The sequence below is a fragment of the Dicentrarchus labrax genome, unplaced genomic scaffold, assembly GCF_905237075.1.
Source record: "Dicentrarchus labrax unplaced genomic scaffold, dlabrax2021, whole genome shotgun sequence".
Classification (NCBI taxonomy): domain Eukaryota; kingdom Metazoa; phylum Chordata; class Actinopteri; family Moronidae; genus Dicentrarchus; species Dicentrarchus labrax.
Window position 1 is genome coordinate 16,549,755 of NW_026136724.1, and position 17,124 is coordinate 16,566,878.

The following is a 17,124-nucleotide window of genomic DNA, read 5'->3' on the forward strand; positions in this document are numbered from 1 at the left end:
GTTGTGTTGGGAAACATAAATGCTGCCTGGTTTATGTTCACAGACAATGTTTTGTGTGCGGTTGTGTGCAGGACTTGCTACAATTATGTACTACACACATGAAATATGATGCCAGTGACATTTGCTTATCATGTTGATAAAAAACAGAACCAGAGTTGCATTATGTTTTCCTCTCTCTCTCCCCCCTTTCCTGTCACTTTACAGCGGTCCTATCAAATAAAAGGCGAAAAAGCCCAAAAAGTAGATTTAAAAAAAAGACACAAACTTTACCAACAAATTTTACTAACTGTAGTTCAAGTCTGGACTAATCAACATTTTCACAGTAAAACAGAATACCGACAATGTTAGCAACATAGTGAAACATTTAGCAGCGAAATAGGCAGATATTAGTCCACTAGCAGAATGGCTACAGACTTAAAAAGTAGAGTCAATATTGGACTTACATCCGTCAGGTGGCCAGAAACACGACGCCAAACACAAGCTAATGTTGTTGTGTGTCAACTGGATGTATAAATTGACTTTTTGGTCAACACGCTGGTCAATACACCATTTTGAAGTTATAATATCTCAGTATTGTGTTTACAGCTTATTCTCCTACCCCCAAGTGGCCAAAAATCAATTCATACAGTTTTAAAAATAACAAAAAAAAAATGTAAATGTGTAGTTCGTTAATTGTCCTAAACATCCACCTAATATGCAACTGATGTGAAGATAATTATGAGAAGAACAAATGCATCATGTTCATGATTCACTCAAGAGCTGCAAGTGTCACCATCAAAAACTGTACTCTACATCTCTGCCCCCTTTTCTTGCCTTCCCATCAGAAGTTGACAGCTCATTTTAGTGAGTCATGATGCTATAATCCAGAGATTACTGCCAGTCATATAAGGAATCTGCGAACCCCTAAAGGGACATGGGGGAAAAAAGGAAAATGAAACGTTTCTCGTTACATTTTTGTGGTGACCCATCAACACATGGCTCATTTTAATATTCAAATCATTTTCGTATTCAAATTAAGGAGATATTAAGAACAGTAAGCTATAATTCGAACCTACATTTACAATAAAATATGTTACATTAAAGTGTTTCATGCGACCATGATGAATAAAAAAAACATACTTAATATCAAGCATTTTTACTGCACCAATGTGGAGAAATTCAACAATAAAAGTCCATATTTGTACAACCAACAATCAGACGTTAGCTAAGGTTACGTTCTCTGTAGCTGAGAGCTTGATTTACAGCCTGGTGGGAGCACCTGCATGAGCTCTTGTTGTGGCAAATCAACACATGGCTCATTTGAATATTAAAATTAACCATGAGTTGATAGGTCGCCACACAAAAATTTAACCAATGAAATTACTTATTTTGACACACATTTTTAGCCAATAAGTATTAAACTAACTATGTAATGTGTCAAAAGGTGACCTTTTTTGTTATTTTCTCAAAAGGAGGACAAATGAGTGCTGTGCCTGTATCTTGTGAGCATGAGATACTTTTCTCGTGAGCACGAGAAACGTTTAATTTTTTTTTTTTTTTGTCCCTTTAGGGGCTCCATAGGAATCAGTATCAGAGCCATGACTCCATCTGACTCCGGAGCAGTCTGAACAACAAGGATGGATAAATTATCCTCATCTCAGGCGCAAAAAGGGCAAAAGTTGGCACAGTGATGCTACTACATTCATTTCCTTCTATCATCCAACCTGTTCACCTCTACTTTTGAAAACTCTTTATCGCAGTGAGAAACCCATTACTTATCTTTCTTGTGATCACCCGTCAGTCTCACTGCTGGCGACTGCGGTTCACACTGAGCTTATTCTTGCACTGGAAGATTACAGAAAACCTCTCTGTTCATAGCAGGGTGCAGGAGGTGAGGAGAGAGGCATCGGGTTTTAAGCATTGGCATATTTCACAAACACTGCAATGGTGTTTTAGGTACATCACTTATGATCTTTTTTCTTTTATTATGTGCACGTACAGTCACATTTTGGAGCTCTACAACCACGGTCTACTTACTTCAATTTGTGGGATCATCAGAATCTAAATTTTGGAACTATAGTTGCTATTATTGACTGGCTTTGGGCGATGTAAACAGGAAGTGAAGCGCTGCCATGGAATCAGTTTGTTGCTGGCAAGAACTTGCGCCCCATTCTACATTTTGGCCAACTGGCACCATTAAAAGTGTGCTGAATTAGCTTTTAGCAGGTCCTGTTTGCAATATAGCCAGTCTGGATCTACAGACAACTATCATACTATCATAGATTACTTTGATAGTAGATTTATGGATGTTTATTCCCAATGTGGACAGAGATAATGATATCCCCGGAAAGTGTAAGTCCCACAAGATCCGTGTCATGTCTGTGTAGTCAGATCTGACGGAGTTACTGCCTCGAGAAGGAGAAAGAACTTGGCAGCAATTGCTCGCTAAGGATTTTTAAGTACTTCAAACCTCCGTGTTCTGTGTGTGACAACCTTTGCTGCTGCAATTGCTGACTGTGTTAATAACCAGCCAAATCAGCAGGCTGAACTACAATACATAACTAACTTACCATTGTTTTCAGAACATCAGTACAGACTTGTCTTTTTCACCTAATGCACAACATTCGCCTCTGCTCTACAGAGTTCAGGGGGCCGCTGATCAGGCCCTGTAGAGCACTTTCGAGGCTACAAACCTCCACCTATAGGAGAGGATGATTATTCAGTCCTAATCATTCAGTCTTGGGATTTTAAACCACCACACAGATGGGGTAGAGAGACACTGCAGTGTCTAAATTGCTTCCACAGGGCAATCCGTATTGTTTACACAAGTTACTCCTGCTGATCATGAAGTCATTACAGCCTGAGGCAGATTATAAAATGAAGCACTGCCCAAACACGGAAGCACAAACTGGTCTCATTGTGCAGTGGTGTGAGTTTGACACTGCAATGACTTCTGCTCTGTGTGTGTGTGTGTGTGTGTGTGTGTGTGTGTGTGTGTGTGTGTGTGTGAGATAGCTGTGAGCAAGCTCCTCCAATGAGGAGAATGCGTGTTCCTCTCACGCTCCGCTGAAGCATGAAAAACACTGCCGACGAGCAGGCTGGCAGCCAAATCAACACACTGTTGGTCAGATGAAGATTTTGAACCTCTTCTTCTTTAAGATGTGCCCTCTAAGGAGTGGTGAAAACTCAGCAGTGGAAATCAATGATCACATTTTGTGCATCTTGTGTACCTATTGTGAGATTTATGATGCTACATTAGGGACATTAGAGGCTGATGATATGGCTTAAATCAGTATCACAATATTAATGAGAATACCATGTGATAATGGGCTCCCCTGCAAACAGGATGATATATCGCAAGATGTTTATCCTGAACATAACAATATATTCTTGTTTGATTGATAGATTTATCTATTTAATTGTCCTAACACATGATGTATGAGCTCATAACACACTACAACAACAATCAAAATGATCACATGACAAATGATGATGTACAGTTCCACTAATAACGCCTAAAAATCTCATTAACATAGCAAAAAGAGTCCTTTATAAAGGATATGGCATGCTATGTCTTTTTCAAAGCTCAAATCAGAATTATATATATATATTAATATTATTAATGCTTAAAAATACCATTAAGAGGAAGTTTAAGGTGACTCAGTAGTGTGTTCTCTGATACGGCAGAAAAACATATATCTAGCTCAAGTGGAGTGAAGCAACCATGCTGCCATCTGCTGGTGGATCAGTTAGGTGCCAGAAAGAAACTCAATATGCTTTTGTGGTCTGTTGCACAGGGAGACAGGCACACAACACACACACACACACACACACACACACACACACACACACACACACACACACACACGAAAAGCAAAAGCAATAAACAGGAGTTGAACAGATAAAAACAATAGATACACAGACTCCTGTTGCCTTGAAGTTAGGACAAGCTGCAGGTGTAAATCCACGTCAGGTATAAATCCAATCCTGGAAATGTCACTGGAAAAACCTCATGTATTATGTCATTCTGCTACATCAACAAAAGCACACACGCGCGCGCACACACCGGCGGGCACGCTGGGTGTGTCATGCACACAGAAGAGGGTCTGAAGCTGCAGTTGAGTGACTGTCATATTGATTCAGAAGCTTCTCCTCACCTCTGCTGGCGATTCATGCCTTTAGTTAGTTTCTCCTATTGATCTCTGTCCTCTTGCAGCAGCAGCAGCAGCGATCGGCCCATCAGCCAGCTGATTGAAGATAAATTTCACAGCCGTATCACAACCCTGGGCTGTCTACAGCTTAATCCACTTATGCCTTCCTAATTACTGGAGTGTGTCAGAAAATGGAACGCAGAATAATTTAATTCCTATTTTCTCAGATGTGCCCAGCATACTGAATAAAAAAAAAAACAAACCCTAATAATATAGGCTATACACCACAGCCTCCCTCCCCAGCCATCGCCTGTGGGCAGCCCCGTGATGTGACTTCCAATGAGTTTCTCTGTCTGACAAGAGCCAAGGACGATCGTTCAGAATGGGAGGCGGTTTGGATAGATATGCAACGGCAGACATGATCCCCTCTGTGGGCAAACAACGGGGTGTTGTTTCGAGGCACGATCGCATCAGCGGGGAGAGAGGGGCGGAGTGAAACAAAGACCCCACGGCACAAATCAATGGCTTGTGCTGCAGCTTATCTGACATGCACACAGCCACACACAGACAGGGAGACGGACAGGAGGAAGTTGGGGACAAACTCTGTTATACACTCATTCAATCGGCTGCTTTGCTGTCTCTCACACAAATCCATTTCCCTTCTTGTGGGAGGGAGCCCACTGCTGCACGCTGAGATGAAAGCCACAGATGACATATTGATTTCTGAATACTGACTTACTGATTTAGTTCCATGGGATAACGCAACTTTTCATCGCATCACAGCGCTCAGCTGGAGCAAAACTGCTTATTTTAGACATAGGGAATCCTCCATTAAACTTTATCCAAACCATGGGCTCACTGACGGGGGGGTGGGGGGTGGGGGGTGGGGGGGAACTGAATGGTAGAACATCAAAAACAATGTTGTACTTCAAGGGGACATCTGTTCATTTTCTCTGCCTCCCGAAAAAACATGATTGGCCGGGGCTTGTTTTTTTTTTTTTGCCGTGATGAAATGATATTGTGGTGAAGCAGGTGGGGTGGGCTCGAGAACACACGCACACACACACACACACACACACACGAATACAGACACACACAGATACGTCATCTGATGGATGCCAACCACGCGTGTCCTTGGTTGATGTGCTGTTTCCACAGCAACATGGGGTCTTTATCGTCATCACATGGGGAGCTGGGTTATGCCAGTGCAGGAGTTCTTTAAATAGCCATCAGTGGTTCACAACAACACACGATTAGGCCAACCTCCACAAGCTCTAAAATCGCCTGTGTCGTCAATGTCCTAATAATAATGCTTATTTATAAAACACTTTTCAAACCAAAGGCGCAAAGGTGCTTCACATGCCAGAGAAATGAGAAGCTTGTGTGAATGGCAGAAGGAGAGAAGCAGAGAGGGAGAGTAGTTAATAAAATAAAATACAGAAATAGTTTTATATGCAAAGATGCAACAAGTGAAATAAATAAGGAACAACTGAAATATAGAAGCACGATTATATACACAAAAACATGTAAAAAAAAGGATATTGTAGAAGAATTTGCTAACATTTAACACGTTTTATCTGATTTGTCTAGCGCAGAGCTTTGTTACAGGATCTATGACTGAGTTTTAGCGGTGAAAAGAAGTCAGCCATGCCAGTAGCTGTGTGACTCTGTACTTATGGGGCTTTCCTTTTGGAATCAGAATCAGAAATTTCAACTGGAACACCCCCTAAAAGTCAGATTTCCAACTCGGAAAGTTGGAACAACCTCACCAACCCCGACTTTAAAATCCAAGATGGCTTCCAAAAGATAAATGAAATGCAACATTAGACACAATGCTGCTTTGGACCAAATGCTAATGTAAGTAAGGTAACAATGACGCAGCTAACATGCTTATCTTTAGCAGGTAGAATGCAGAATGTGCGTCTTAACATGTTAACATTCGCCAATTATCAATGGCGCAATAGTTGTTGAGACATTTTACTTAAAATCACAGATATCAACCTTATTTAGTGCTTGATGATGTTTCACTGAATGAATTAAATCTTTGAGTTATTGGTAGAACAAGATGAAAGGTCAGGGGATCACCAAAGTCAATAGGGTTCATCCTCTGTGGACCATAAATGTATAAAATGCCACGGCAGTCCATCTAGTAGGTGTTTAGTCTCCGAACTCTGGAGTCATGACACTAGATGGGCAACAAACACCAAAACACACACGTATACATACAATTTCATTTCATTTTATTTTAATTTTATTTTGGTCATCAGCGTGGTGAGATTTATTGTATAATAAATAAATAAATATATGTATATAAATAAAGCCAGTGGCAGTGCAGCCAGCTTCACAGGTTTACCAGAGAATCTGCAGAGAATTTTACTTTCAGTCCTGATTTTTATGCAGTGCTGGGTTGAGTCATACTCCGCAATTGTGAGTTTCTCCCTCCTACACGAGACAAAGCGACACCGCTGGAGGTTAATTGGCGGCTGTAGGGCCCACAAGGAGAGCTTTTAGCTGCCTGTTTTGAGGCCATCATCGTTTCTTTCTTCTTTTACTGTTTTGCAAGGCGAATGTATGAGAGGTTCATTTGTGCTCACGCAGCCCTTTGCTCAAGTATATTTAGGATAACTAAAAATGTTCTATGAATAACTTGGTTCCTCTTCAGATACAACAAAACAACAAAGAAGAAATTATTCGAGGCAAGGGGAAGGGACCAAGGAGGCGTAATGAGTTACAGCTCCAACAGTTAATAACAGGACACACATCATCAACTCAGACTATTTATACCGGCATCATTTTCGGTTTGATTAAACATTCTTCAAATGGCTTTTTCTGCAATCAGACCCATGACACTTGACACTTTTCTTATTATTATGGTTTATCATTAGCTTGTTTTCTCTTCTGTTTCGACCCGGCTTTGTGTGTACAGTTGAATTTTAAATCTGATGTATATGCTTTTGCTGCATATAAATCATGTCCAAGTAGCTGCTGCAGGCTACAGTTTGACACAATTTACAGTCTAAGCAGTAAAATGTGGCAGAGGACAATAATTCTTGTCAGCCATGGATGGTTGATGAACTCAAACAAGCCTCAAACAAGTAAATCAAATTTTCAAAAACAATTCAAATGAATTTATTGATTGATTTATTTAAAAACAACTGAGTAGTTTCATCCAATCATACAGTATTCATACAGGCTTCATACAGGCGGCCTTTGCAAATACCATCAAGCTACCCCTGCGACCCCAATTTCCTCCTATCGAGCTGAGCTTTAGGTATTTTTCTTTTAACTAACATTTTATGTAAATGTATGTGTTTATTATGGTCATTTATACAACATAAATGTTATGATAATTCATAGAAATACTGGTAATAAAGTACTAAAGTACTGTATTTCCAATGTTATTTACATCTTAATCTCAAATTCACAGTATTCAGAATTATACATAAAGAGTGTGTTAAAGTTATCTGACATACTTTTATATATATACACACATATACATATATATACATATGGAAGAAACTCAACTTACAATGCTCAATTTAACTGTACCTCAAATCGTTTTTGGTTTTTTTACTGTATTTACTTGTTTTACTGTATATTATTTTGTGGCTTTGTTAGGAAATGTCGTATTTTGATGCATTATTATTATTATTATTATTATTATTTAAAGTTTGTTCCAAGAACACACATATATATATATATATATATATACATATATATGTATATATAATAGATGTTAAGAAAAAAATACTATTGTGAAGAAAATGCATTTTTGTTGCTGCATGGCACAGAGTCAGCACACGCACGCACACACACGCACACACACACACACACACACAGGCCACCCATCATCTCTTCCACAGAGCTTAGTCACAGATGAGATTATGAGTTGCGGGTGGGGGCTGACTCATGGGGGAAACATTAATCAGAGCTGTGTCAGCATTAAGGTGTTGTGACATCAGCTGCATCTTCCAGCAACTGGAAACGTAGGAAGTGACAAGAGTCTAATCCAATAGGATCTAAACATCTCTACGATGCAGCCACAGTTATGATATTACAGCTCAGGAAATTCGCACTAATTGGGAACCACAGTGTGAGCTCATACTTCACACACATGCAGTGCTGCAGAATAAACTCTAGAGGGAGCTATGAGTATGGAAGCCATGGCTGATGGTGCTGCTTGTGGGAAGGTAGGGAGTCAAATATCAAACTACTGTGATACATCAAGTTTTACCAACAAAGTGATTCTCTTTTAATACACCTTCAAAAATGTCCAATTTAAGGAGAAAATATTACTGTTCCTAGTGTTTCCTCACTTTCTCTCACTTCTTGAAGAGATTTCCAAAAGTGTAATTATGTCAACACAAAGCAGAGTTGTATTGAAACTTTTTGACCTATGTAAGTTTTAAAAACAGGGTATTTTGCATCAGAAATGAGCTGAACTGCCTCATTATACTGGCAGCCTTTAAAGAAAAGTAAGATTAGAGAAGTCAGTGTTCGAATAAAAGACTTCTTTAAATTGGATAATGTTGCAGTGCAGCAGCTCTGCTAATGTGCCATGACACCACATAAAGCCATTAAGTGGACGCCGGCCGTGATGTATCCACTCTGACACTCTTTACTGTTGACAGTCAGCTCCTCCTCCGCCCCTTTTCTGCCTGTTAGATCACAGACTGCTTCGGCTCAACCGCCCTGACAGCAATTTCCGGGTACAGAGATGAGGCAGGCATTTGTGCGTGCGTGTTTGTTTGTGGGGTGATGGGTGTGTGGACGTGGGGTGAGCAATCACACGAGTGATAAATAATTAAAGCCGGTTTTCTGGCCTGAGGCATGTGGGGAAACAGAAATGATTTCAAAAGACACAGACGGAGAGAGGCTGATAATTACGGCTCCTATTGATTATGCGCTTTGCTTCAGAGAGATTTTTTTCCCTCTTTGTAATTAGGCATCAGATTCCACCGGAAGTGCCTCTAAACGACCATTTACAGGATTAAATATAGATGAGTGCTAGTCTGAACCCTGCGAGGCCCCACTCCCTGTTCCATTAACAACTATATCTCTTTATGCTTCATCAGCGGATGAATACAGATAACAACATGCATTCAGCTGAAAGTAGGGTTCATTAGCATATTTACTATACGTAGAAACATTTGTGCTTTCTGAGTGGCTGGATGTGAAAACGCTCCTCCACTAGCTCCGAGCAGGTGAAAAGATGTTCCCATTGTGGAATGATGTGCACTCAAATAGAAGTGTGTTTGTCTTTGCAAGAAATGGGACAAAACAATAATTTCATGCCAATGATCTTATGAATAAGGAGTGATTCATTCACAGTGAGAGCAGCAGAAGGCTGCTGCCCACGGACAGGCTGAGTTAGTGGAGGAGGACGAGGGGGGGGGGGTCCACTCAGCAGACTCACACGAATATGAGGAGCTGCCTGAAAGCTGTAATGAACATTTCTGTTTGACCCTGTGAGCTAAAAAATAGAAATCTATTAGTATTTTCTTGTAGCTCAATTAAGCTCAATTAACTCAATTAATGACTTGAATACAATAAAATGAATAATAAATTAAGCACGAAAGAGCAGAAAAAAGAAACGGATTAAATTAAAAACTCAAAAGCTGGAGAAAAGAAAGGAGCTGAGGCTAAATGTGGATAAAACAGAAGACTGCTAATACATTTGGAAATACATTATGGTATCTGTGACCTTGATGTGCTCCTATTGGCTCTCGCTAGTTAGGGACTGGGCGGGGTTTCTTAAAATCATCTGCCACAACTTCCCCCCCAGTGCATAAATAAATAATGCTGAACAGTAATTGGTATAATCACTTCAAACTTGTATATTGGAATAATAATATAACTGCAAATGAACACATCAGAGGTGAAACTAGAACTTAAAAGAGAAGAAGTAAAAATAACAAAACCTTGAATATTACATACTACATACATAGGTGATATAAATAAATTGTGATTACAGCCATTGAGTGACTCGGCTCCAAGGGTAATGGAGGACTTGATCTGTGACATGTTTGCCCCACCCGACTTTATCCCTGTGCCACAGGATGGCAATGTTAACTATTTATGTAACTACTGTATGAAGGCAAAGATATAGATTGAAATAAAATTTAAACTTTAAATTAGAAACAATAAAAGACCATCTAGTTTGAACACAGCAGAGGTGAACCTAGAATTAGCCTACCTTTAGCCAAAAAGTAAATGCAGTAATACCATTCCTTGCTTTCCTGACCTGCCCCCATTAGAATTTCCATCGAAGGTCCATTAACAAACCACTCAAGGTCCACTTGCTCTTACTTAATACTCTCACTTACTTCCCATTATTCTCAACCGTTGAGCCAACATGGATGAGAAGTCCTAAAAGTGCCAAGAATAATGGAAGGTTTACTTTATCAGCTGATGACTCTTGATGTGAAATGAAACTCCAGAACAAGCAAGTAAGTGGATCTTGAGTGGACATTGACTTGTAAACCAGCCGAGATGAGAACGAATGAACTGTCAAGCTCAAAAAAGGATCGACTTTTCTTCTGCTGCTTTATCTACTCGTCTCTTCATTACACTCTTCATTATACAATAGAAATGTGGCACCACATCCTCTCTGATTCTAATGAATCAGGGAACGCAGACTGCTCCAGTTGTCTTGTCATCTGTCATTAGACCAAGATAAGTCACTAATCACGGCGGCATGCATAAGAAGTGTGACAGTGTTTGTCCTTAGCGCTCTAAACACAAATGCCACGAGTTCAGCGAGACATAATGATTGAAACTATATACTATTATATGTTTAATTCAAATGCTAATACATTCTGCTCGTGATAGCACTTAGTTATTCTGGGACTGGTAACGTGATATTGGAATGCTACTGTAACACACATTGGACAGTGTCGTCCACAGCTTTAGTTCAAAATCTCATGTGACTGGCGCTGGACCTTTACTTTTCCTCGGTGGTGGGCATGCAGGAATGTTAAGAGGGTGGAAACGCACTGTTTAATCCCAAACATCCTCATCAAAGCCTGCAGCGCTGCTCTCACTGGACCATTGTTCAGACTGGGAAGGAGGGAGAGAGAGAATGGGGTAGACCTGCTTTGAAACTTAGCTCGAACACTCAGTGTGCCCTTCACTTGTTATTAATGAGGGATTCTGTGTGTTTCAAATAAATAGAGACAGGAACGTACAGTATAAACACAGACAGACAACCTTTTGGTCTTCTGACGTGATTAGAAACATGTCTACTTGTAACCCCCCCCCCCAATTAGAGGCCATAAGAGTTTAACTGTATCACCAGATAATCAGACTGAATTGCCTTTTTGTTTCCACTTCATTATTCAGTTTGACTTTATATTCATGTTAGCCGCAGGGGTTGTTGATTAGTCCTAATCAGCCCGACAACGCTATTTTCAGTCGACACAGAAGTCGCTGTGATCCTAAGAGAAGGTAACTTGAAGAAAATGGATTCTTCGCCAAACAAATAATTGTGATTAATGATTCAATTGTCTTTTTCTGTTCAGTATTACCCCTGCAAATCACACAAATCGAACAAATCACCTCCTTCAAGTTACAGGGCTCTTCTTTCTTCTTCTTTCTTGCAACCAGGCCTAAATCCATGTAGTTAATTTCAATGGCTGCTCATCCAAATTTGCAAAGGAATGTTTCACCTCATTCTGCTGCAAATTCAGTATTATTAGATTTATTTAAAATAGGTTGTCCTGAAACTGCTCTGCAGGCCTACCTACGTAACGAAAAGGTGGTCCAAGACAGTTAAAAAGTCCAGTGGGTAACATTTAGAAGGCTCTATTAACAGACATTTAAGTGTTTTCATTAGTGTGTAATCTTCTAATCATATAAGAATCATTATGGTTTTGTCGCCATGTTGAACCACCATGTTATCTACAGTAGTGGTGTTTCGTGGCTACCGTAGTTTCTCCTTCGCGCTTGGAAGAGTTGCAATCTGCAACTACACCACTAGATGTCACTAAATCCTCCACACTGGACTTTCAAAGCAACAATTCTGAAGTGGGTTTAAACATGCTGAAATGATGCAGCAAAGGACTGTCTGTAAATGATCTCCACTATGAATGATAAGACCCATTGTTGGCACCCCTCTGTCATCGTCTTGCTTCAGAAAGCAAGAAATATAGTCCCGTATGAGCTGAAACAAGAGGGCCTGGCCACTAGCAGTAAACTTTAAACAGCAACAACAGCAGTTTTTTTTCCTGACATTTGAACCTTGTGCTCAGGTCAAAAGTTTATTTGTGGCAACCCAGCTGGCAGAAACTCACCTAATTCACATTATATTTGTTATTTGTTGTTCTAACATTGGCTTAAAATTCCCTTAATTATGTAATCTGATGATTGTGCTAAATGACTGCAATCCATTTAAGTCAATATATATATATATAAATATATAGAAAGTCAGTAGCAGAACCGTTTTCATTCCTCTTTCTTATCTTGTTAATCATTTCGCGACCCCTCAAATTTATCTTGTGACCCCCTCAGAGAGGCCCTGTCCCCCAGGCTGTAAACCACTGGTATAGATAATAAGACACACATTCGAACATCAACTGACTTACGTGGCGGAAAGAAACGCCTTCAGAAAGCCTCCACATCGAATTCAACGCAGACAGCAGGAGGACTGGAGAAACCAGGGACGAGGCAGAACAAATTAGATAGCTGGAGGGAATTAAAACTAATCACATGGATACAGAAGGAGGGAATGATTGAGGACGGACAAGAATAAGAAAGTTATTAAATGAATGGAGCGAATAAGGGTATCCATGCCAGCTGTGAGCCATTTTAAGCCCATTCAACTCACACAGCGCCGTTTCTGCTCCAACTAACACATAGATACAGCCCTGGAATAACATGCCTATTTCTGACAAAAACTTTCTCCCACAGGCCGTGGATAACTTGCGTCACTCTGAGTGGTCTGAAACTGCCACTTGACAGAGACGCAATGTTCCCCCAGTGAAACACCTCAGCCCTGTCGTGCGCACCCAGCCGCCCTGAGACCCCACCCACCCCCTGTCGTCGGACACCTAGAAACATCAGGAGCTATTTATAACAACTTCATCCCCTCACTATGAAGGAATATCTGTCCCTTTTTCCATCTCTCTCCCCTCACGCTTCCTCGCTCGCTGTTGCCATGGAGCTCGGAATCGATGACATCACAGGGGAAGAGTGTGTGTGTGTGTGTGTGTGTGTGTGTGTGTGTGTGGAGATGAAAGCTGGAATCTGCAGACTGAATGAATATGGCCAGCAAATATCAGGTGACGAGCAGAAGCACAGACAGCAGGCGTCCAAGTGGAGCGTGCACACACACACACACACACACACACACACACACACACACACACTGGTTTCCTGCACGTAACACACACACACACACACACACACACACACACACACACACACACACACACACACACACACACACACACACACCACCGACGTAAACACATCAAGCTCATAGAGCCTTCCACCCGCCCACTCACCAACCCATACTTAACCGATCTGTCACACACACACACACACACACACACACACACACACACACACACACACACACACACACACACACACACACACACACACAGGAATGTATAAAAAAAAATCTAATTGGTTTAATGACGATGACTGAGCCTTTTCAAAATGGCGGCTGTTATATCATGATTTAACATCCATACACAACCTCAAACTGATTTCTGATTCTAATTACACACGTTTTTTGTTTTTTTTTCAAATGTCTCCTGGGATGATTACACAGATTGCATAAGTGTGTCTAAAAAGGGTCAATTAACCTGAATCAACTATTATTTTAATTATAAATGAAACTTTCAATGATCTTTTACATTCACTGTTTAATCATTTAGTGGATAAAATATCAGAGAACAGTAAAGAATGCAGAATACACCCACAGGTATTCAATGACTAAATGACTTAGAAAAGGTCTAGTATACATTTAGGAGCATCTATTCACAGAAATTGAATATAATATTCATAACTATGTTTTAGTGAATCACCTGAGAGTAAGATTATGCTTTTGTTACCTTGACACAAGCCATTTATAACTACAGACGTCACAGGTTGATTTCCATGGAGTCAACCATATTGAACACTGGCTCTATGGTCATTTGTATTATTCACACATTTGCTGGCCGCTGTAGTTTCTCCTTTGTGCTTTGAAGGGGACGGAGAAGCAGCAACTACACCGCTAGATGCCACTAAATCCAGCACACTGATCCTTTAAATTAATAATGATATAAAAAATGTTTGCTTTTTTAGCAAATTTCTGTCATCACCTCAGTACAATGGAGGTCAATTTAAATTCAATTTCAAGGCAATGAACAAAACAAAAACCAAAAAAAAAACCTCATCAGTAGCCTCTTTATGTCCTGGTTACCTGTCAAATGTCACTGCAAGGAAATAGCAATTGATGACAGTGAGGTTAAAACCTTAAATACTGTATATCTATGGATCAATATTACTATATCGATGTATTATCAGCTTGTAAATATGTTGTTGTTCGTGAATGGGGGGTTTTTTTTAGAGTGGGGGCCTTGTAAATGGTAAATGGACCTGTACTTGTACAGCGCCTTTCTAGTCTTCTGACCACTCAAAGTGCTTTTACACTACGTGCCACATTCACCCTTTCAAACAGAAACTAACATTCACACACCAATGCATGGCAATTTGGGGTTCAGTATCTTGCTCAAGGATACTTCGACATGTGGCACCAGGAGCCAGGGACCGAACCCACAACCTTCCGATTAAGGAACGACCCGCTCTGCCTCGGAGCCACAGCTGTGTTGACGTCTTTGTATGTTTGTCATCCAGAAGCGTCTTGCAATCCCATGTGGGATGGATCCCAAATATTTGGGACGATACAGAAATAAAAAATGAACTATCCAAGTAGGAATGTGTGAGAAAATATGAATATACTATATATAATAGACTCTGTAAATAGTTCTGACAGGCCTCTCACTAGCAGGACCAGAGGCCACTTAAGAGTGGCTAAAGCAGCAGAAAATAGAAATTGCTTGAAAGATAGAGGAGTTATGCGATAAAAGAGCCAACCATAAATAATCTACATGCATGCTGGCCACGGAGACAAGACTGACGACACATGGCGTCTACTGTACTGTGAAAGATCCAGTGTATGGAAGAATGTGCAGCACAGACTGAAAGTGTGTCTAGTTTGGTGTTAACAATGCGTCCTGTCCGACATGGCTGCAGAGCAGATAAGCCTGTCTTATCTCTGTTGCCAACTGCTGCCCCCCAGAGAAAGTGACTGAGGGGAGAGCAGACAGTAAACACAGCAGTGGAACAGCACTGAAATAATGCCTCCATTGTTCCATCTATTTACGCCACCCTCCTCTCCCTCACACACTTCAAACATTCCCCACCCTCTGTTTATTGCCGAGAGAAGCCTCAACAGTGTCACCCGTGTTGCTTTTACACCGTTACATCATGGCCGCCCCCTTGTTTACTCTGTCGTCTTCTTCGTCTTCACTCTCTCTCTCATCTTTAAAGGTGCTATAAATACAACATATGCACCCCCACCTACTAACACACACTTCAACTCCTCCAATTGGAGTCAAACCCCTCTTCCTCCCCTTCAAAGCCTTGCATCACAAAACCCAGCCTAACACTCTTTGGTCCCATTTATCTCTCTCAGACTCGTTCCACCTTTCTGTCAAGTTGTCAAATATGGGGAAGCTGGGGTTAACACTCTTGCAGCAGAGTGTGCTGGCACACATGCAAATCAGCTGTGTTCATGTGAGTGCAAACGACCCACACATGCAAAGTATTTGTGGCGCCCAAATCGCTTACAATGCACAGCTGAAAAGGGCATCCCTCGTGTCAAGAGAGGCAAAGGGAGTGTTTGAAGCTGCATTTGACTTTCTTTTTTCTTTCAAATAAAGAAGCAAACTTCCTTTAAAAGTGACACTGTGTAACCTTTGAGAAGAAATGACACATTCTTCCTCTTATAAAAGTTGAATTCATGAGCAATAACACACTCAGTTGCTCAATTCAATACACTGAGGGTTTTTTCCTGCTTCCTAGTACTGAATACTTACTCAACCACTAATAGTTCCCAGTTGTGGATACCTTTAGTTAAACCTGCTACAAGGAGTTTTCAACTGGTTATGAAACAGTCTATGACCTACATAAGCACATCAGACCATCAGAGAGAAGATTGGCTATTTCTGTATCCTTATTAATGCCTGCCACTGGGTCGGATTTGGTCGGATTCCCTTTTGAATGAATGAAAGTTCTTTGTTGATGCTTTAAGTAAAAGTATCAATAACACACTGCAACAATAGTTTGTTATAAGTAAATGTCCTGCATTAAAAATGTTAAAAGTACGTAAGTATTATCAGGAAAATCTATTTTTAGTTTTAAAAGTAAAAGGTAAATAACCCCTGTGACTACTATGCATTATATCATTAGATTATTACTTATGCATTAATATAAAGCAGGAATTCACTGTTGTAGTTGGTTGAGATAGAGCTAATTTTAAAATTATTTTGTATAAGATTGTAACTATTAATATTTTTCATTATGGATTAGTCTGATTATTTTCACACTTAATTGTTTGGTTTGTAAAGAATCATAAATAGTGGGAAATGCCATTACAATTTCCCAGAGCCCAACGTTGTGAAAAGGCACCAGAAGGTTTATGTCATTTATTTGGGTCTTGTTCTTTTTGGAAAGATTTATTTCCCAGTATATTGTTTCTGATTTTACCTTTTTATATGACAATGTATTGTTTTGTTTTTTTTCTTGGCTAACTTCGTCAATTTGCAAAATTCCATATACACAAATCAGAATTTTTCAATTAATAAACCATCTTTTAATTTTTATTTTGAAAGCGAAGTCAAACAATACATTAAATTACTCTCATACTGTAAAAATAATATAATAATAAATGTAAACAAGCAACAAATAGCTTACCTGTGATGGTCGCCACTCAGCAATGAAA